Source organism: Patella vulgata, chromosome 7 (assembly GCF_932274485.2).
Source record: "Patella vulgata chromosome 7, xgPatVulg1.2, whole genome shotgun sequence".
Lineage (NCBI taxonomy): Eukaryota > Metazoa > Mollusca > Gastropoda > Patellidae > Patella > Patella vulgata.
In genome coordinates this window covers 63,917,641-63,930,351 of record NC_065885.2, presented here as the reverse complement: position 1 = coordinate 63,930,351, position 12,711 = coordinate 63,917,641, and the positions used below count along the sequence as shown (strand labels likewise).

At 37.1% G+C, this 12,711-nt stretch overlaps 1 long non-coding RNA gene across 1 annotated transcript; it reads left to right on the top strand.

The window, feature by feature from the left end:
• Nucleotides 1–3,462: 3,462 nt before the first annotated feature.
• Nucleotides 3,463–12,251, top strand: LOC130013545 (uncharacterized). Its single transcript, XR_008788733.1, has 3 exons — nt 3,463–3,737; nt 10,262–10,359; nt 12,050–12,251. It is a non-coding gene; the product is annotated as an uncharacterized LOC130013545 (long non-coding RNA).
• Nucleotides 12,252–12,711: the final 460 nt, after the last annotated feature.

Sequence of the window (12,711 nt, the reverse complement as noted above, 5' to 3'; positions counted from 1 at the left end):
AAATTAGTAAATTTAATAAATTGTGTCACAATACATGTGTAAGTGTGTTACTAAATCATAATAAAGCTTTGCTGGTACAATACATGTATTAACAAGACATTTTTGAGGATACCAAAGTTTTGACCGTTTTGACCAATTTATGTACATTTGGATCAAATTATGGTTGTTTTGACCAAAGAGAATTTGGGCCGTTACAGTTTATGGCCTTAGATACATGTTGATAGGTATTTATTACATAAAACACATTTTCAGGTCGCATGTAAATTATACATTATGCATGTAAATTATACATTATGCATGAAAATACATTAAAAAAATTGGATGAAAAATACATAAAAATTGGATGAAATATTATATTATGGCCACATCCCACAATTAATTGTACTTTATACTGTATCTTACATGTAATTACATGTACATGCAGCTTTATTTATAAACAATGTAGTGATTATCAAAACTGTTGCATATTTTAATTTGGAATTATTATACATGTACATGTACTGTACAGTAGGCATCAATATATACTCTTCAAAAAAAAGTAGGGGATATTCAGAAACAATACAAAACTGCGGAATTGCACTGCTGTTTTTATTAGAGGTAACCAGTGTATGTTAATAACAGGCCAATTGCCTACACATGAACATAAACAGTTCATATGGGCGGCTTATCTGACGGCCCCATTTCACTTGCAAAGAGATACACTGTTAAAAGTGAAAATGGACGTTTTTGATTTTGTCTTAATGATGAGTAATTGCTCCACCAATCCTCAGACATTCAGCAATTCGTCGTGGCATGCTCATAATCAACCGTCCAATCACGATTTGGGGCAATCTGACCCACTCTTCTTGCAGTGCCACGGTCAATTCTTACAGTGTTGTCGATTGACGTTGACGTCGAGGAACGCGTCTCCTGATCAAATTAAACGTAACACACTAAAGTAAAGATACGCTAAACAGTAAATCTTATGCAAGAACCGATAGGAAAGCAAACATGGATAGATAAACGAGTACCCGGCAATTTTCATCAACCCTTCCTTAAAGTGTCAAATTTGACAATTTTTAACCCCTCCCACACTCTCGCGTGTATGGCGCTATTGCGTGTCGCATGTGCAGCTCAGTGGTTCTGTCGGGGCGATAAGTTCTTCATCTGTGAACATACTCTCAAAGCATGTCAAATGTCCATGACTATTTATCATATCGCAACCTGCATAGGTATTTGCATTTCAATATCCCCTACTTTATTTGAAGAGTGGGCCTATATATAAACAAAGTTGTGAATATCGAAGTTGTTGCATATTTTGAAATTATTAAACTGTACATGGCTGCCGACAACCAGTATCGCAGCGCAATTTGCAATACATATTTTGCCCGTTGCTAATCAAAAATTAAAATCTAACATTTTTGATTCGCTGTAACTGTGAAGCATTAATATGCCTGTCATTTTAGATATTGACACAAAGATTTATCCACATTTTGAAGAATTGAAGGCTTTCTCAACACTTCCAACTTGTATAAAATGTCAAATCAAATTTTATAAACAAAACTGAATTCTCCATGTGACATTTTCTTTTCGAACTACCCAGACACAATTCATTACACTATTTATACTATATAATACAGGGACATAACTCTATGTATAGGGACTATTAAACTGGATATAGGGAATCAAGTAGTACCACTCATGTTGCGAGACATTATATCAGTATTCAATTTGAAAAAAAATAAATCCAGTGTAATACCCACGTATTGTAAATAACATATAAAAAAATAAATACATGTAAACGTATTGTAAAATGAGAAATCAAAGTAAGGATTCACGTAAAATATTATTGTTTATATCGCATGTGTCTAGTTAATCGAGTTTATTCGTTAATTTCCGCGTGTGTCCGATTGAACAAAAATAGTAACACACGATAAAAAGCAGACGAAATTATTTTCTGACGAAGAAAAGACAATTAAAATGAGTGGGGCTTTGGAAGACACTGCCAAGAATTGGCTTCAGACGTAAGACCTAACCAAAAGTCTACATCACATTCACAAACTGTCACAGCTACCTGTAGCAGTGCTAAAAAAATCTAAGAATGAAATCTAATCATTTGTTATGAATTACAGTATTATCTTGTTATTTAGTTGTTGTATGTTGAAACTGAAAAACTGCTAATCAATTTTTAAATTTGCAAAACAAATTTGGCAAAATTGGACTTTTTGTTTAATTAACTGTGAAAAATTACCAATAGCCCCGACACTGTAGGCCCAAGTACATGTGTTCATGTATAAATAACATTGCGATTAAATACAAAATGTTGCATATTTTAATTCAGAATTATTATAGGTCTAAGGCTAATATAATAATTATTAATGTATATTACATTGTTTTAAATAAACTTATTATCATTGTATTATTACACTGTATTATTATCATTAGATTTACTATTATTACAGAGTCTCTAGCCGTTTGTGTTATTTGAAAACATTAGCCTACTCACTCACTGGCCTCAAAAAACCATTCTTGCTCATTCATAAATCCAAAAGCAATTTTTTTAGTCTGGCATATTTCTACTATTTTAGTTCCCACAGGAGTGGTACATTTCTGGCAAAATGCCTTTTTTTTTATAACATGCCAAAATACGGATGATCATGCATTACAATCACATACATGTACTACAGGCAAATATATTAATTTATCAAATTGATTACTCTAAACTACTCCTATCAAAAACCCTCTAAATTAAAAATATTTTATCTCATTCTTGCCATAGAATATATCTATGAAACCATATGGTAAATAAATTAAATCAGAAAACAAAAGGTGGAAATTGAATCCGATTGTATTGGAACCATTATTGTATATGGACATTCCGTAATTCATTCCGTATTGGAGACTGCCATGTTTTGACGAGAACCGATATCTCGGTTCTGCATCATTCCTTTTCATTCAAGACCAAATTCTGGCATTCCAACCAATCCTGGTTCTACAATAATGGTGACCACAGTTCCATATTAGTTTCTTTTGCACTTACCCGCTCCGACCGAAGCCATTTTCGAATGGGAAACTGATATACAACGTTCCCTATAAAATATTTTCTATCTCATGATTTCCTCCATTTTTGTGCTAACCCAAGTGATACGGCACTACATCCGGGTGCTCGCATGCAACACCATTCTTGAGATTTTCAGCAGACATGCAGTGGTCCAAATGTTGCAAAACACAATATTCGCATAATTTGCTCCAATTCAGCGTCTATTTTAACAAATATTAAAAACGTATCCTTCCTAAATTGCGATTAAAGAGGCACACGACAATTAATATCCGTAAATTATTATCAGTATTTTTTTTCACAACATTTCATTGGCTTGGCCTATCTGTGGTCTATCCGAGCCCGAGCCAAGCTGTCAATGTCAATCAACTGCCGTCTTCCCAAAAAATGGACCAAAATAAGGCGCCTTTTAAAAGCATAATTGATATAGTCTATTTTCATATAAACTGTTAATTATAACAATATAAATATTTATATAACATTTTAACAATTTATTCATCATTAATCGCCATACACTGACTAAGAAATATTCGCTGCGCGACAGAAGATCGCGGGCGCGGGACTGTTATTGTAAACAAATATGGCGGAAAATCGAAAGAATTTTCTTGCATAACACTAGAAAGACCCGTTTGATCGGACATTATTCACAAAGCATCACAAGTAGCTTTATATTCTGTCAGTTTTAAAAACTGCAGAACGGGTAAGGTGATTGTCAATGGGTGACTACCTTTATGAAAAGTAAACTTTAGCTTAGCTAAATTGTCGTCAATGCTTGGACAACCTTCGGCTTTTTTGTTTATAACAATACAATTTAGCTTGGGTAATTGATATTTAACTTGATTGTCAATGCAGCACTAACTTTATAAAATGTAAAATTAAGCTTAAAGGCTCAATACCACTCTTGTTGTAACTGAATAATATGTCCCAATCTTTATTCTGGTCAACAAATTGTACTATATTTCAATTAATTGATGATACAAATTTCATCTTAACACACCTTATTTAAAAATTATGAAAAATTCAACATAATGGTTTGAAACGTCTAACGTAAACCTTTCAAATGAAACTTCGATTTAAAAACATTTTCGAACCCTCTGGACAAGTAAAATAGGATGTAATGGATAATTTACACAACAGGTAGGACACTTTATAAACATCTAGTACTTAGATAGAGATATTATTTATTTTCTGGAGCTTTCAAGCCAGCAAGAGTGTTGTTGTCCCTTTAAAACATATGGTAAAATATTGACATTATTTTCTGGTCAATGCTAAGGATGTTTTTCATCTTTACACTGGGCGCTGGCTAAGCAACATGGCATTTACTGTACAATACTGAATCAGTGAATGATAGGCAAATGCATGTTAACTCATCCACACAAAAAGTCTAGTTAAAGTAGCTAAATCTCTAACTCAATATCACCCAAAGCTGCCAACACTGAAAACATGAAGCAGGGGCGGATCTAGGAATTTTGAAAAGGGGGGGGGGGCACCGCAAAATGAGGGCACTGACCGCATAGACGGGGCACGTCGCTGAGAGGGGGGTTTGGGGGGGCAAGAAAATTATCCGTCATTTCCTTGCATCTGTAGCCATTCCAAGAGCTATTTGGCTGATATTTTCGTCTAAGTAAACATTCGGTAATCGTTGAAAAAGAGCCTAAAAATCGAGCAAAAAAGCCAGTTGAACATGCAACTCGACAATTGTCATGGCGAGCGAGGCATTATGATGGGAAAAAAGACGAATCTATTCCCTAGCCACTTCACTATTTAAGCATTGTAACTTGTACTGTGTACTGTCCACACATGAAACAATGCTACATCAAGTTGCACTCATGCGTCTAGGTGATGGGCATGAGTGTATACGCCGCCGATTCCACAAGATGCTATCATTGATGTCTGTCTATAGTCACTCTATAGGATTAGGACACCGTCAGCTAAACAACAAGAGTTCGTTTGAAAGTGGAAGCATTAATTAGACCAAACTGGTGTGTTTGAGTCAATGGTTTGAGTCATTTGGGATGACTGCAACGGGTTGGGAAGGGACATATTTGGGTCTGAGAAAAGGCACTTTCAGCTGTAAAAAAGGGCACTGTTGGCTTTATTCATTCATTATTTATGATCCACAAATGTTATAAGTGATTAAATAATGAATGAACAACAAAATGAACTAAACACAAAGTTATACAAATTTACGGTTCGTCATCAAGTACAGCCTGTTGATCACACATTGTATACAACAGCAATATTTCCAGTGTTGATTGTTTACAAAAAAAATGTTTTATGCGTATCTTCGAATCTTTAATATTTTTGTATATTAGCCAATCAATTTATTTGAAATAAGCAAAAACGAAAGAAAATAGTAACATACATGACACACTTGGTTCTTTAACCCTTAAGCTGCTGAATTGTTGACGTCATATGACATCGTCAACTGAATTGTTTTGGCAATACATGCATGACATTGCATGCCTCTGCTAAAACTGATATAGCTGCCAGAATCTGCAAATCAGATTTTTAGCATTGATACTGTAAAAATCTGAGTCAACAACTGTTATCAAAATTTCACAGAGTTCACTATCTTCATCGTTAAGTAAAACGTCCAACACTTCCTAGGCAGTTAGTCGTTACATAACGTCACGTTTTGTTATTTTTGGACATGTATCATCACATACATCCCCCAAATATTCAGAAAATTAGCAAAAAAAATGTAAACAAAGCAACAAGAATGACAGCAGACTGCGCTTCTTTTGTTTAGTGAAACGCCACCTACATGTATCTAACATGGGAGTTAACTCTATTACAACGCCCGGAAATAAATACAATCGGTAATCCTAGAATATTCCGGGTGGCGTATATGGAGGGCTCTTGCCGATCCCGGAATAATCCAGTGGGAGGAAACCGGAGGACCCTAATAAAACCCACGAGGTTGGACAGGCGACCCTACTGCTTGTCGCGTACAAACGTGTAATGTTATACTATTGTAGTGATCAAGGGTATTTCTAGAAGTATCAAGTCCCACTTGATCAACCAAGGTGTCTGCAATAATATCAGTGTTACCTATTTGAAGTTTAAAGCATAATCTGAGTCGTTGCACAGCAAAACAGTAATATATTGGTCAAATCCCGCTGATAGTACAGGACTATGTGGAAAGGTGGAAGTAGCCCTGGTTATCCTGACAGGCATCTATATAAAACAGGACAAAATCATATCACTATTATGACTAATGCAGAGACTAAATTTCCAAAACTATTGGTTAAAGTAATCAAGCAGTGTTTTAAACAGAACAGCCTGACTGTGGAGAATGGCATACATCATGTGGAGCCACGGTGGCTAGGTGGGTAAGACGCTGGCTCACTAGCCTGGAGGTCGGGTATTCTATCCCAGCATTGGCTGAGAAAGTTCATCGAGATTCCCAGACGTGATTTCCCCTTGTAAGTGGTGCAGGAGGGAGGGCCTGACAAGGACAGCTGTCTAGTCGTTTGGATGCACGTAAAAGATCCCTTGGCAGTCGGTATAAGAGTAGGCCATAGTGTCCGCTGCCCGGGCAAAATTTCTCTCATAGCACACTGTATGGCGTATGCTTGTCTTCATTAGACCAGTCAGAGCAGAACGACAGGACATTTAACCCCATTTTATTTCATTTCAAACGTCATATAGTGTGCTATGATGGGAATTTTGCCCTGGCAGCAGCTCTACAACTAGCACTTATTTCGATTTGAACTATCAGGGAGCCATATCAAGTTACCGAAATTTGGGAACACGTACATATGAACCTTTTTTTGTGATTTTGGATATTTTTTCTCATTTCTTTTCTAGACTCCGTATTGCAATTGCAGACTATATTCCGTCATGTCGCAAGCACATTACGGAACATGTCCAGGTTTCCTGACTGACTGACAAATTGACCAGGCTAATTACGGTAATATTACACAGGACTTTTATTTCTATTTTTAAAATTGGAGATGTGAAAAACACATAGGCCTGTTTGAAGAAACTAAATCGCTAATATTTGAGACCTAGAAATTGACACAAATGGGTTGCACCGCATATAATAATGTAATGTGAATGTATAGGAACTGATTTACATTCAACCGTTTCTGTTTTTACTGTAATTTCTAATCAGTTATGTTCGGCGAAATACGCCAGAAGACTCAATTGAATGGCAATCTTTAGCGTCTGGTTATTTCAGTCTACACTGATGATATTTATTGCGCATGCTCCCCAGATAATAATATAGTGTCACCATTTGACATGACTTGTGGAATATGTCTAGCCGTGTTCTTTGAGTCCCTTGTTCCAAATGGCGCTGAAACGCATTATGGTACACGATCCGTGTACCAATGGTAAAATGTTTTTTTTGTCTTGAATATTGGAATATCAGAAGCCCATCTTTTCCTTGTAAGATCACAAGACCAATGTTGATTTGAATTGACAAATAATTTGTGTTTTCAATGTCGAAGATTTTTGATGATATTGAGTTAGAGACTTAGCTACTTTAAGCTTCATTTTGTATTTTGTTCAGGTGCCCCCCATCCCTTGTTATCCTAAGCACATGCTTATTTTTGTTTAATTTGTTTGTGTGATTCACAATGATGATGTGATATGTAATTGAGAAATAGACACTACAAGAAGGCAAAATTCAAAATATTTTCCAAAAAGCCAGATGCAAAATTCAGGTTGAATCAAGAGTACAGTACTTTGTGATGTAAGGGGAGATAATGGATCTTAAGGGAAGATTTATCTCCCTTTAATAACTGGATATCCGACCCCCCAAAATTCACAAAGCATTCTCAGATTTAAGTTAAGAATTTACTCAAAATTGTTCGCCTTATTGTAACTAAAATAGTCCTTTATAAAATATTTGCTGTTTTAATGTATTAAATACATCAATATGAAACTATGTGCAAAGTTTTGTGTTTCTGGATCAAAGATATTTTTCATAAACAGTGATTGAAAGTTGAGTAAATTCTTAAGCCTTTTCATTTGTAATTTAGTATATATACCAATAGCGGTAGATGTTATTTAGTCAAAAGTATTATTGGGTCATTTAACTACTTGGACCCTATTGGCAATGAAAAATAAAATCATAGATCTAATTGATGAAATATTGTAACTAGTTAATTAACTAGTGCCAACTTTTTGAATCAGAAATGAAATGAAATGGGGTTTAACGTCCTACTGTTCTGCACCGACTGGATGAATGAAGACAGGCATACGTCATACAGTGTGCCATGAGGGAAATTGTGCCCAGACAGCAACGCTTTGGCCTACTATTACATGTATATCAAATTCAAACTGTCACGGATTCGTTACGTGCTTGCCAATATGTTCATAGGACACAGGGACACCACCCTGGATAATCTCATTGAACTTCCTCAACCCTTCAGTGAAACAAATATTTACTTTTTCACGCCTGGAATCTGTTTTAATTTTTCATAGGATTTTAATTCTTGAACTTATTTATATTAGAAGTAGGTCCTCTATTTTATCTGTCAGCATAATTTGGATCAATTTCAGTTCGTTAGGAGTCACAGTGGATCAGTGAGTAAGACAATGGCGCGCTAAGTTGTAGGTCGCCCTTGTTCGATCCCAGTGTACTATTCCTAGCTAGGCTCTCCGTTCTACACCAATAATGGACACCACGATTGAACCCGGATCCTCCTGCTTAGTGAACCAGCGCATAACCCACTGAGCCACCTTGCCTCCACCCGTGTTCGATCCCTGTGTACTTTTCCTAGCTAGGCTCTCCGTCCTACACCAATAATGGAGACAAGGATTGAACCCGGGCCCTCCTGCTCAGTGAACCAGTGCCTAACTCACTGAGCCACCTTGCCTCCCTGTAAAATAATAAACATTCTGAGTAGCAAGGGGAACCATGGTGACTCAGTGGGTAGGGCATTGGCTCGCTAACCTGGAGATCCCGTTTACTGAGAAAATTCATCAGGATTTTCCCGACATGGTTCCCTGTTGTTAATGGCGAAGGACGATGGGTCTGGCTAGGGACAATGTATAATCGTTCAGATGGGATGGAAAACAGAGGTCCCATGTACACATTAGCGTGCATGTTAAAGAACCCTTGACAGTTGGAATTCGATATAACAGTAGGCCGTAGCGCAGCTCTCCGGGCAAAATGTCCCTCATAGCACACTGTATGGCGTAAGCACGTCTTCATTAGCCCAGTCAGTGCAGAACAGTAAGATTATTTCATTTGATGGTCGTAAGCGAGACATTAATTAATATACATGTATAAGAGAGTGTTTGCCTGAGTAATGATTCCATATATTACGCAGTGTTGTGCTAAAGACCATTACACAACCTAAAATACAGACACATATTCCACATGTGCATTTAAAATAATTTTACGCCAAAAGCAAAGAATGACGTCACTTCTAATGTTAAATAGTGCTAAACTTTAAATTTGATCTCCTATACCAGTGTCCACCCTTGTGGGTTTTCTCCGGGTCCTCCCACTGCTATAGCCCCTACGCGCAAGCAAATTATTGAAATAAAATTAAACCATATGTTAGTTCTGAAATGACCTAGTTTGTGTCGAGTGGACGTTAAACCCCATTTCTCTCTCTCTCTCCCCCTATACCAGTGTTTCCCCCACAGGAGCTAGTAACAATATTTACAAGGACCCTGAAATCAAAGGGTGTGATCAGTGTGGAAAAAGGGGGCCAATTAAAATTCTGTAGGTGTGTAATTGAACAATGTCAGTGTCATAGCAATATTTACGCCTGGGTGATTGGATGGCCAAATGGTTAGCATGTATGTGCTGTATCATAAGGTCTTTCATTGAGTCGACTGGCGTGGTTTCGATTCCCCGGTTTTATGTGACAAGGAGTAAGTTCGCCTGTCCAACCTCATGGGTTTTCTCCAGGTCCTCAGGTTTCCCCCCACTGCTAAAGGCACCTATTCGCACACGAATTATTGAAATAAAATTGAAAAGTGTGTTAGTCCCAAAATGACCTAGTTTCTGTCAAGTTAAACCCTCTCTCTCTCTCTCTCTCTCTCTCTCACTCTCTCTCACTCTCTCTCACATACATTTAGGCCTACTTTTGATCAAATTTGATTATTATTTTTTTATCCCATCCCATAAACTCTCCATCCTGCTCCTCTGGGTGCGCATTGAATCATAAGGTCTTTAATGGAGTCATGTGGCATGGTTTCAACTTTCTGCTTGTACGTGACGAGTCCAATACATGCATTCTAAACTTTTCTTTTCAGGTGCATGTAATCTTACACAGTTTGATGGTTTTTAACGAACAATTTTTCACTTATTTTGGTGGGCTGAATGATTGGATTGTTCCAGGAGATTTAATGAAGTAAAGTATTCTAAGCTTAAAACACATGTTTAGGGGAGTTAAGATAGCCTAGAGTGTCACGCTCCGAGCTCTTGCTAGTCGGTCACCTCTGGTTTGCAGTCTTGGTTTCCATACCAGGTAGGAGCGTATGTGGCTTGGAGATAGGGGTACCTTCTCAACCTTCTGGGTTTACTCCGGGTACTCTGATGTTCTCCAACTGAAAAGATCCAAACGACTATACGTTGTACCTTGCCAGGCCTTGTCTTGCACCACTTTCATGGGGTAACAACACCGTAACTTCCTAAACTTCCTCGACCAACACCAGGATCGAACCCAGAGCCAGCATTTCATTCAATGAACCAGCACAGTTCTGTAGCTACTGGCACTGTAACCCAGGTATCATTTAATCTTGTGTATCTAGCACTAATTTCTTTCACATTCGTTTAATATCAAATCTTTGTTTAAAAATTTGTAAAAACTGTTTAAAATCACCATAAATCGTTTAATTTGTGCTTCTGTCCAGTTTAAAGCTGACCATTCAATTTTGATAATGAGTGTCCAATTTACAAGTGTTTAATTTCTTGATCACTGTTAAAATATAAACAACCCAATTAATTTCTGATGTATAATGATTAATTTTTGAACAGTGGTCAGGAAATTAAATACTTGTAAATTGGACACTCATTATCAAAATTAATCAGTCAGCTTTAAACTGGACACAAGTACAAATTAGATGATTTTTGGTGATTTTAAACAATTTCTACAAATTTTTAAACAAAGATTTGATATTAAACGAATGTGAAAGAAATTAGTGCTAGATGCACAAGATTAAATGATACCTGGGTTACAGTGTGGGAGTCAACTGGTTAGGGTTAAAAAATCTCTGCATGTTGGATGGCCGATAGGTTAGCGTGGTTCCATGGCTACTAGGAGTCAACTGGGTAGGGTTATAAAAAACCTCTGTAGCTGATATGTTGAACATTCCATGTGTCTTGGTCTTCTCAACCCATGCATGAGGTTGGATGGCCGATAGGTTAGCGGGGTTTCGTAGCTACTAGGAGTCAACTGGTTAGGGTAATAAAAAACCTCTGTAGCTGATATGTTGTATGTACATTCCATGTGTCTTGGTCTTCTCAACCCATGCATGAGGTTGGATGGCCGATAGGATAGCGTGGTTCCATGGCTACTAGGAGTCAACTGGTAGGGTTATAAAAAACCATTGCAGCTGATATGTTGAACATTCCATGTGTCTTCGTCTTCTCAATCCATGCATGAGGTTGGATTGCCGATAGGTTAGCGTGGTTCCAAGGCTACTAGGAGTCAACTGGTTAGGGTAATAAAAAACCTCTGTAACTGATATGTTGAACATTCCATGTGTCTTGGTCTTCTCAACCCATGCTGGAATTTGAACCCTTGTAGTTTTTATGAGTTCGGATATGATGACCTCTGCTGATTTTGAGTAATACATATTTAAATCTGGTACTGGTTCATTCAAAAGTTTACAGGATTCCCATGGTGTGATTTTATATGAATGATTTATTAATGATATTATAGCTAATTACAGCCTAATTATTGCTTAATTAAAAGATTGGGTATTTAAAGAGGCTTTGTCACTTTCACCAAATAGATAAATGTTATTAAATTGGAATAACATGATATTCAAAATAAGCTAAGACTCTCCCAATTAACAAATATCCAATCATTGGCTTAGTTTACAGAGAATATCCAGTCATTGGCTTAGTTTACACAGAATATCCAATCATTGACTTAGTTTACACAGAATATGTAAGTTGTTTCGATGGTATTTAGTAATTGAACGTTAATATACAGGTCATATTGCTACGGCATACAATTACTGTTTACTACAGAGCGACGTTTCTACTAGACTTCTCTAGTCATTATCAAGCAATGATAAAATATAACGAGACACTATATGGATGTATAAAACAACACTTGTTTAATGCTGGCCAACCAGAGATACCCTTCTAATTATCTTGAAGGAAACCGAACTTAATTAAAACTGAAGATTAGATAAGTAGGCCCTTGGGTACTCAGGGGTTGGATGGCTGAATGGTTAGCATGTGCTCGCTGTATCATAAGATCTGCCATTGAGTCAACCGGCGTGGTTTCGAATCCCTAGTTGTACGTGACAAGGAGTAGGGTCGCCTGTACAACCTCGTGGGTTTTCTCCGGGTCCTCCGGTTTCTTCCCACTGCTAAAGACCTCTACACGCAAGCAAATTATTGAAATAAAATTAAACCATATATTAGTCCTGAAATGACCTAGTTTGTGTTGAGTGGATGTTAAACCTCATTTCTCTCTCTCTCTCTCTTTTCACCGCCCCACCCCCAATCCCAACCAGCTTAAGTGTTA